General features: G+C 33.9%; 1 pseudogene; it reads left to right on the top strand.

Annotated features, from left to right (window-relative positions):
- The first annotated feature begins 481 nt into the window (after nt 1–481).
- Nucleotides 482–11,104, top strand: LOC141618436 (uncharacterized; annotated as a pseudogene).
- The last annotated feature ends 242 nt before the right edge of the window (nt 11,105–11,346 follow it).

The raw sequence follows: 11,346 nt of genomic DNA on the forward strand, positions 1-11,346 counted from the left end.
GTTTACTCATTAAGTTAAATGTGTGTGGTGTGAGCGACTTGATATATTGTGATACATGGAAGATTAATTCTTGCTCTAAGGGAATTCGTCGCCATGATCCATATATTGTGTCTCTTGTTAAATGGACCAAGTGGGAGAATGTAAGATATTTACATAAATCAAATAAGTATTATATTAGTATTTAATTAAGTTATTTTATGGAAATTAAGTTGGTCCATTGTATGGTGCAATTTACCTAGGATTTTGTTTCCACTATTGTCTCCCATAAGTTACCACTCACAATTTAGGAAACTGTTCAATTGCTTCTTTGATGGCAAGAGTCTATATAAGAGGAACATATTTATTCTGATTAGGTTCACCAAACTTACCTCATTAAGAAAATACACCATTTAAATTGTGAGGCTGAGGGTTTGGAAGCCAAGTCAGATTTGGGGCATAAGAAATTGGGTTAATCATTAAGACGGATCAATTATTTCAAGCAATGGCTGGAGGTAAGTAATCGATCTCTTTTATCGCTTCCGCATTCAGTTTATACATGTTCATTATAAGACTAGAACATGTTAATTTTAGACTATAAAACTTACAATTTTTGTACTTTTAATTTCACGAATTTTCTACGGAATTAATCACATAGCATTCCTTTTTGATAATAAGCTTTTTCAGCTAAATTTTTTAAAATCTTGCTCCATTCTTCTGTTAAAATTTACTGACTCTTTTTTTTTTTTTACAGTCCGTCTCATTATAGACGGACACTATCCGTCTATAGTTATAAACGGATAGTATCCCTCTCACAAATTAAAGTGGATACTGCAAGTGGAGGTATCCATTTCCCAACCACTTGCACTACCCACCTTAATTTGTGAGAGGGACACTATCCGTCTATAGCTGTAGACGGATAGTGTCCGTCTATAATGAGAATTTGTATTTTTTTTAATAGAAGTCTAATTTCATCAATATTTTAATGCTTGTAAACGAATTAACATGAGTGATTATGCAACGATCGAAGGTATTATAATCCATTGATTAAGTTTATGGAGTAAGTAAAATCGATTTTGGGAAAATAGGTATATGTAAGAGTTAATTTGATTAGGTTTAGAAAAGGGGCATGATATGGAAAGTTTATGAAAAAAAAAATATATGTGAAAGAGTTAGGTGAGGTGATATTTGGTCAACCTACCCTTTCGGGTTGAGTCGGGTTCAGGTTGTGTAATTTCGTGCCAAATAACGTATAGGGCAGGGTTGGGTCATTATCGGGTTTGGTTGCTTTATCGCCTTAGCTTAAATTTTGACCATTATTTGATTTAAATATTTCATTATTAGGTCAAACGTATCAATCTAAAACTCGATCACTTCCATTTTTATTAATATTGAGCTTAATAATTGTCGGATCATCAATTTAATTGGGTCAATTTCGGGTCGGGTACTAATCACCAGGTTATGTAGGATTATGGGTTTGGGTCGGGTTGGTTTTGGTTTGTAAAATTTCCGAGTTCGGTCGAATCGGGTTTGCTCGAGTCCGAGTCAAACTTGTCATGAAAAGAAAAAGATTACAAAAAACACAAGTATATTACCCAAACCAGGCAACGACCAATTCATGGTGAAAGGTGATGTAGAGATTGGAAAACTTGTTGAAAAAGGGAAAAAGAAGAGTGTGGAAAAGGTAGCATAAAATTAGGCATCAGGCAACCAGCTTTATTTAAATCCGCCTCCTCTTTGTAACACACAGAGCATTATTTATCCGGCGACGTGGAGGTCTTGGGTGATTAATTAAGGTAATTCTAATTGTATTTCTCTATGTATGGTAATTGGTATGGTTGATTACATGATTTAGAACTACTCACCCCTCATACCATTACAAACCTCTATTTTCTACTTAAACCTGCCATTTAATCTATTGCTGCTTTGTTTTCTAGGTTTAACAACAATATCCCTCCCTCCCTCCCTCTTAATTATGAACTTGTTTCGCCGACTTAATCCAAATGGAACAAGGATCAAACTTGGGATGCTTTATATGCACAACAGAGGATTATCAGCAATGCATTTCCAGAAACATGACTCTGTTCTGCCTCTTCTCATTGTCGGTGCAGGTCCTGTTGGTTTACTTCTCTCTATACTTCTCACTAAATTAGGTACTACTCCCTCCATTCAACTCCACAAGGTCATTATCTCTTTTGCACACTATTCATAAGCGGACATTCAACTTCAATTTTCTCTTGATACATAAGTGAAAATATATTCATGTGAAATCTTATTTGATTCGTCTTTAAGAGTACGTTAAAAATATCTAACTTTTATAATTTTTGCAAATATGTAACTAAAGATATTTGACTAGTAAAAGCCGCGTTGGTAAACGTGATAAAGTATAATGGCCTTGTGGAGTTGAATGGAGGGAGTACAATTAATATCCTTCTTTTTTACTTTTATATTCACTCTTCCCAATTGGTCTACTGGCATAGCAATAAACTTATGATTGCTGTAGCTCTAAACAAGTCCTAGCCTTTACAAATACAGGACAACTTTCCATTTTCAATATTGCCAATTTGCCACACTGATTATGTTTTTGACGCTTTAAGAATAACCTTCTTCGGTTTTTCTAACACGTCCTCTTAGTGCACACATTCACAAGCTAATTACAGAAATATTTACCGGTTATTTTATTAATTATGGTAAATATTACTTTCAACATCAATTTCTAATAATATATTCCTAAGAATTTTTCTCTAATTACCTTCTTATCGAGTGCACACATTAGAAAAACCAAACATTATTCCATTCTAACCTCCTAGAAATTCCCAATTTTTAAATTGTGTACCTAATTCTTCTCTAACCATGTTCCACCAAGCCTCTAATCTAATAACTTGAAAATTTCAAATCCTTATGATTTTCGTCTTTAGTCGGTATTTACTATTACCCGTTGTTTGGATGAGATTATTTTGGAGGGAAGGGGGTGACGACTTGATTTGGTTAGCAGAGTTGAGTTGGATCCCTCCATTTACCTCCTAAATGGCAAATTAAAGTCCTTACATATGAAAGATTTGGTAGGAAAATGACATTGTTTCATTCTAACCCCCCCGGTTCCCTCTTTCCCCTCCTTGCTATCCAAATTCCAAACAAATGGTTAGTGAATGAAAGTTTTTTGTTTTTTTTTCCCGCTTGATGTATTTTTTGGCGATTGAGAGAGAGAGGATAACATTAAAGAACAATTAGGTGGAAAAATCAATTTACATAAAAAAAAAAAAAAAAAAAACGCCAAGGGATGACTCCCCCATTGTCGTTTATGTGACACTTTCCCTATAACATCTGCTCAAATCATTATTTTTTTGCTTTCTTCATCAGTCTATTTAGTTTTGTGACTGCAATGTGTCATATATCTTATCAGGTGTCAGATGTGCTGTCTTAGAGAAGAGCACAACCTTTTCTAGACATCCTCAAGCTCATTTCATCAACAATAGGTCCATGGAGGTAGCTACTGTTAATGAAGTTGACATTTACTTGAAGTGATTAAATCTTTGGTATCCTGAAATGTCAATGCTGTTTTCATCAGATTTCCTTCTCAGGTATTTCGCAAGCTAGATGGCCTAGCCGATGAGATACAACAATTCCAACCTCCTGTGGATCTCTGGAGGAAGTTCATATATTGTACATCACTCTCTGGTTCTATCCTTGGCTCAGTGGACCATATGGAACCGCAAGGTATCAGATGCTCTTTCTAAAACATCAAGGAAAAAACTTTTTTTTTTTTTTTGAATTGGCATATATTTATGTCATATATGTACTCTTTTTTCAAAAGAAATGATGAGCTGATGTGTCATAGTTTCATTTCCATTTTAAATGTTTGGGTTTTAGGCCATGTTCTTTCTGGCTTATTTTCAGCCCATTTCGATTCAAATTTCAGCTCTATTCGATTGATTCACTCCATTCGATTGATTTGACTCCATTCAGTTCAATTGATTCAGCTCGGCTCCATTGATTCGAGTTCAAATCGTTCATTTCGTTCCATTAAATTCAAACTCATTTCAGCTTTACTAATTTAAATAATAGTTATTATTAATTTTGTTAACAATAATACTATTTTTTTAATATTAATATTATTTATTATTTATTATTATTATAATTATAATTAATAATATTGTTAATAATATATTTATTTATTATTATTACTATTATTATTATTATTATTATTAATAATAATATTATTATTATTATTATTATTATTATTATTATTATTATTATGTGATGATGAATATTATTATTAAAATGAATAATAATGTTATTAATGTTAATGTTAATGTTAATGTTAATGTTAATGTTAATGTTAATGTTATTATTATTATTATTGTTGATATTATTATTATTATTATTATTATTATTATTATTATTATTATTATTATTATTATTATTATTATTATTATTATTATTATTATTATTATTATTATTATTATTATTATTATTATTATTATTATTATTATTATTATTATTATTATTATTATTATTATTATTATTATTATTATTATTATTATTATTATTATTATTATTATTATTATTATTATTATTATTATTATTATTATTATTATTATTATTATTATTATTATTATTATTATTATTATTATTATTATTATTATTATTATTATTATTATTATTATTATTATTATTATTATTATTATTATTATTATTATTATTATTATTATTATTATTATTATTATTATTATTATTATTATTATTATTATTATTATTATTATTATTATTATTATTATTATTATTATTATTATTATTATTATTATTATTATTATTATTATTATTATTATTATTATTATTGAAATTAATAACATTTATTGGTATTATTATTAAAATTCATAACATTTATTATTACGGTTTTTCTAACCTATGCCCACTAGGCATAGGATAAGAAACTAAAATAGGAAAGTATTAAATGTATTTTTTGTGAAGAAAAGTAAAAGTGATGAGATATTACAATTTCCCATGAAAATCTCATTTAATACTTTCCTTTTTTGGTTTATTATCCTATGCCTAGTGGGCATAGGTTAGAAAAACCCTTATTATTAATATTATTAACGAGGCACACCGAACCGACTTGACTCACTTGCCAATACGGGGTCTTACAAGTCAACACGCTTGCCAACATGGTTAAAAATTCGCTTGGTACCCTACGAATCACAAATCGTTAAAAGCGAATTCTATCAAGTTGATTACTGAAAATACATGCAACACATTTTCTATAAGCGAATCGCGAATCGGTAAGGCGTATTCATAGCGAATATGGTAACCGTGCTTGCCAAACCATCATATGAGGTACACATAAAACCTATAAATATCTCACTATTCACCAATCAATGGTAAAAACTTCTCACCAACAACTTCCTCTCTCTAGAAGTAAGACTACTCGAGCTACTACAAGAGGGCACAGAGACCTTAGCTTCAAGCAAGGTCCCGACTATCCACCATTACCGTAAGGCATCAGAGAAGGACCTTTTGCATAACCTCTGAGGCCTTTGTTACGCGTGAAAGATCCCTTCGAAGAGAGCAAGCATAGGCTTGAGTGTTTACCAGGACCTGAATTCGAGCAACGCTTACTTGAGTGTTTTTATTCTAAACAATTATTTTACTAATATCATTATTAATATGACCTTATTATTTATTATTGTTATTAAAAATATTATTAGTAGAAAAATACTATTTTTTCATTATTATAATTTATGATTATTCATATATAATATTATAATTTTTTTCTTATAAATATTAATTTTAATATTACTATTATACTATGAATATTAATATATTATAGTTGATAACAACAATAATATTGAATACTATTATTATTATTATTAATATGATTATTTCAGTTCAATTCAGCTTCATTCAGTTCAGTTCAGCTCCATTCAGTTCAGTTCAGCTCCATTCAGTTCAGCTCAGTTCAGCTCAGCTCAGTTCAGCTCTAAAAAGCCAGAAAGAACATGGCCTTAGTCTTTTAGATTATGATGGAACTGGGTTTGATCCCTTCCACGCCCGGCTACCTAAAAAGTTGATTTTATTTGAAAAACTGTACCACAATAGTCTTTGAAACATTAACCCCTAATTCTTACCTCCACCGTTAAAAGCCCTTATCGTGAATGAATATTATACATTCTCCCTCCAATTCACAATAAACCTCCCTATTTCCTTTTTCGGTTATTCACAATAACCTCCCTATTTCCTTTTTTGGTAAGTGTTTGTGTGGTCCAAATTTAATTGTATGGTGGGGTAGTGTATTTGTGTGGTCCAAATTTAATTATATGGTGGGGTAGTGTGTTTCCTTAATTTTTGTGCCAAAATGAAATGTAAGGTTTATTATGAATTGGAGGGAGTATTTGATATTTTTAAGTACTCCCTCTGTCCCGATCATTTGTTGTCCTTTTCCATTTTGGGGTGTCTCAGTCATTTATTGTCCTTTCTATTTTAAGAATGAATTTAATGAGTAATTTGATCATTCACACTCAATTTATTCCACTTGTCATTTAGTAATGGCCTCCTCCCCTTTCCTTGGTTTTTGTGCCAAAATCAAAGGACAACAAATGACCGGGACGGACAGAGTACATCTTAAGATTTGGTGCCTGGCCACTCCCAAGCTACTTATATATACTTTAAAAAGGTATACGAGATAAATTAAACCAAATAAAATACGCATTTAGCTTCGTAGCAGCTCATTTAGCAAAACAATTACTCCCTCCAGTTTTTTGATTTCTTGCCGTTCTAAACGGCATATTACCTAAGGAAAATAATAAACAATGCAATAACAGCGATGGGAAAAAATAGGCGGGTCACTTGCATGGGAAGTGACAAACAAAAAAAATAAACAGTGGAAGAAATCAAAGAAATTACAAAACGTGGAGGAAATTAATGAAAAGAACTACTGTCTAAAAAATCTTATCATAAGCCTAACTTCAAATTTTGAGCTCTTCAATACGTCTTAAGATCCACCAAAACAAACATTGTATCTTGAGGTAAACAATCTAAAATATTTACAGTGTCAGCTACTATTACAGTATTATTACCCATGCCAAGGAAGTAATAATGGTAGCATTATACCCTAATTGCCCATAAGCACTTAGTTTAACTAACAAGGATTTGCTCTAATTTGAGTAGAGGTAACTCATGAAAATAGAAGTGTGTTAAAACTCAGTTGCAGGTTACTTTGCTATCCTTATTGTTCGGCTAAGCCGGATGGTGCTAGCTTAACAAAAATACATACTGTACTACTGCCTTTTTTATTTTTTATGATTTTTTTCTGATTAAAGACATTCAATATGGTACTCAAATTAAAGTATTTATCAAGACCCTTAGAATAGTACATTATAATGATTCAAACAGATTCAAATAAGCTACAGATAAAAAAAATCACTGATGTCAAACAATAGAAAGTGTATCATATATCTGGAAGTTTGCAGTGATCTAAAATATTTCACTACATGATCTACTTCCATTATATTTATTGCCTTTATTATATAAAAAAAATCTAATTTAATTCTATGCAGATTTCGAGCAAGTTGTCAGCCCAGTCACTGTTGCTCACTTTTCTCAATACAAGTTGTCCAAGCGTCTGCTAAATAAACTTAAAACTCTTTACTTCAGATTTCATCAAGGCGACAAATTTGATAGACATGTTGAAGAGAGGGAGATTCTTATGGGACATGAGTGTTTGTCCATTACCATGACCGAAAACTGTGTTAATGTCACTTGTTCTTTCCATAAGGATGGACAGAAACTGGAAAGAGATATCCAGTGTGGTATTCTTGTTGGCACAGATGGTGCCGGAAGTACAGTGAGAAAGCTTGCTGGAATTGCGATGGAAGGTGAAAGAGACTTGCAAAAGTTGGTCAGTGTACATTTTGTAAGCCGAGACCTGGGGCGCTACTTGCTCAAAGAAAGACCTGGCATGCTCTTTTTTATTTTCAATACTGAAGCAATAGGGGTTCTGGTTGCTCATGACCTTCAACATGGCGAATTTGTCTTGCAGGTATATTGAACTCAGATGATGCCATCATTTGTTTTCTGGATCTACCTTGTTTTTGAATGTCTCATTGACTTCTTTATGATCACTTTTAATGGCCTTTAGGTACCATATTACCCTCCACAGTAGAAACTTGAAGAATTTAAACCCAAGGTAATTCATATGTTCATTGCTGTCAGGATGTTATTCTGCCTAGGTAAAAATCAAACTGTCAGTATCCATAAGAACAAGGAAACTATCACTGCATAGATGATAAATGCATGTGAGATTATTGTTTTTCAGTGAGGTATCATGATGTTTCCACTTTTCAACGGCACAAAAAGACTCGTACTATTGTTTGGCTTTGGATTATGGTGGAACGAATAAACAAGGATCAGTAAACTCTCTGTGCTTCTTGTGTAGATGCATTCTATAACGCAATTTTCACTATTGGTCATGTGGAAACAGCCTCCCTGGGTTTGTAACATGGGGTTAAGGCTACATTCACCCAATCCCTTTTACCCTCCTCTTGGTGGAAGCCATTGAGGCACTGGGGTTATGTTCTTGTAGTATGATGTGAGGAGCCTTTTTTTCCCCCTGCTTGCATTATTTCTGGAGTTTTGATAGATGTTTGCATGTGTTCAATTTGCTTCAGATGTGTGAACAATTAATTTTTAAATTAGTTGGTCATGAGCTTGAAGATATAACTGTCATTGATTTTAAGCCTTGGGTAATGCATGCTGAAGTAGCTGACAAGTTCTTGTCCTGTAACAACCAAATCATCCTAGCTGGCGATGCCGTTCATCGTTTCCCTCCAGCTGGCGGTTTTGGTAAGGCTGTTCTGCAAACATACTAATTTATTGAATCTAACAATGAAAAACTTAATTGCATTCTTCTGCTTGCTGAGTGTGATCTGCTGTTACATAACTACCCATGTGATATGGACAGGAATGAACACTGGAATCCAGGATGCTCATAATCTTGCTTAGAAGCTAGCCGCTGTTGTCAATGGTATTGCTCCAGTCACACTTCTCAACACATTTGAAACAGAACGACGCCCGGTATTGCATTGTTCTGCATTTTATTTTTCTTCTGTAACTTAATTCCACTCATCTTAAGCTTTTAACTGTTTGCATGCTGTCTAGATTGCCCTTTTTAACACGGCACTCAGTGTTCAAAATTTTAGAGCAGCCATGGAGGTTCCTGCTGCTCTTGGGCTTGACCCTACTGTTGCAAATTCAGGTGCTCAATCAATCTACTGCTCTCTCCCCCGTCCTTTTTGTTGTAAAAGTATCTTGAAAGGCGGTTTTACATAAGAAACTGTAATTGCATGTTATTTACCTGTATACCTGTATAAAAGAACTACTTAATTCCTTTTTAAGTATTTTTGTAATAAGACTGCCTTCTATTAGAATTTTTACTCCTCTTAGGGTCGTGTGTCATTGTCTGACCAATTGTGTGTGTAACTTCCAAATTACTCACCCATTAGTTTAAATCTTAGACAGCTGTTTTCGTATCCTATTTAAATAAGTTTTTTTGTGCTAAAACAACTCCGTTGCCCTCATTTATTTTCGAAGTTCTGGCCAAATGACTAGTGGACCCATCATTGCTACACTAATCACACTCATTATAACCCCAACTGCACTTGCATATGCTTGTAAAAAAATCCAACCTAGAAACGTAAGTAAACAAATGAATGATACAAAAGGAGTACAACTTGACAAGACTGTTCTTTCTTTTGTCAGTCCATAAATTAGTTACGGATGATCTTGGCTCTATCTTACCCTCTGGAGTTCAGAGAGTTGTTCTGGATGGAATATTCAGTATAGGCCGGGCACAGCTTTCAGAAACAGTTCTAAACGAAAGAAACTCGATTGGTTCATCAAGGCTTACCAGATTGAAGCGTATATTTGAAGAAGGAAAAAGTCTCCAGTTGCAATTTCCAGCAGAAGATCTTGGTTTCAGGTAATTTAAGTACCATCCAAGCTCCAAAGTCTCTACCCCTTTCAGATATACCACCTCTTGCTACTTTGGTCACTTGTCAACCCTTTACGTTGTGTATTTCTTTGTTGATAAAGGACTCTTTTATGTTGCAGGTACGTGGAAGGAGCTCTTGTATCTGACAGAACTGTCATTCATGACACTGAATATGTTCCCACTGGCCGACGAAGAGATTATGTTCCATCATCAGAACCAGGCTCACGGCTTCCCCACATGAAAATCAGATCATTATCAAATGTCTCTGGCGAGGTAAGCTGGTTAACAGGAGTTTGCGTTTTGTCTAAAAATAACTATCTGTTGTTCAAATCATGGTATTGAATATGAGTATCCACAGCATAGTGAGCACTTTGTAACCAATTCTGAGATCACGACAGAAACATGTCAGGGTTGGGTCATTTTGGGTTTGAGTTATTTTGGAGTGATATTATGGAGTCATTTTAGGTTCGGACCACTTTCTGGGAATGGCTATTAGGATTTTGGTTTAGAATTAGTCATTTTGAGTTGGGTCAATTTTGGCCATGGTTCTTACAGATCGGTCTAATTCAGGCTCGGGATTACTTTGGATTGTTCTTTTCAAATTCCTAGTCTTGCTTTTGGTCGGGTCTATTCTCCATGTGTACTTTTGAGTTTGATTCGTGCTCTCCTGTCTTTTATAAGGTTATGTCGACACTGGACCTTGTGAAGGTAGACAAACTCGAATTTCTGCTTATAATCGCACCAGTCAAGTCATCCTATGATTTGGGTCACACCACATTAGAGGTGGCCAAGAAATTCAACGCTCTTGTGAAGGTTTGTGTAATCTGGCCGGAGAAGTCAGCTAATGGAGTGAACGAAACACCGTCCCTAGTTGGCTCTTTCACGAATGTTGTCGAGGTGAAGAGTTCCCGAGAATTACCATCGTGGTGGGATGTGTGCCACATGAATGACCACGGTGCCATTCTTGTCCGGCCTGATGAGCATATTGCTTGGCGTGCAAGATCAGTTATCAGTGACCCCATGACTGAGATGGAAAGAGTTCTCACTATTGTGTTGGGAAACAAGACATAATATAGCAAGTTAAAAAAAAAGGGACATGCTAAATCCAACACACAAAATACTATATCCTACACACTTTTTTCATTTTTTTCCGACTTTATCCCTCCTATTTCTCACCAAAAAAAAAAAAATTAACAAAAAATCCAAAACAGAAACTACGGACTACGACTAACTCCCCACCTGCTGCCACACCGGCCAGGCCGGTGGCGACCACTCTCCCCAATGGCCAGCGCCGACCACCCTTCCTCCTCCCTCGCTCCTCCTAATGCAACCGTCCATTCCCTTCGCCTGCCACAACTGACGCCCTTCTCAAAACTGTTGGCTGC

Source organism: Silene latifolia, chromosome X, assembly GCF_048544455.1.
Source record: "Silene latifolia isolate original U9 population chromosome X, ASM4854445v1, whole genome shotgun sequence".
NCBI classification, from domain to species: Eukaryota; Viridiplantae; Streptophyta; class Magnoliopsida; order Caryophyllales; family Caryophyllaceae; genus Silene; species Silene latifolia.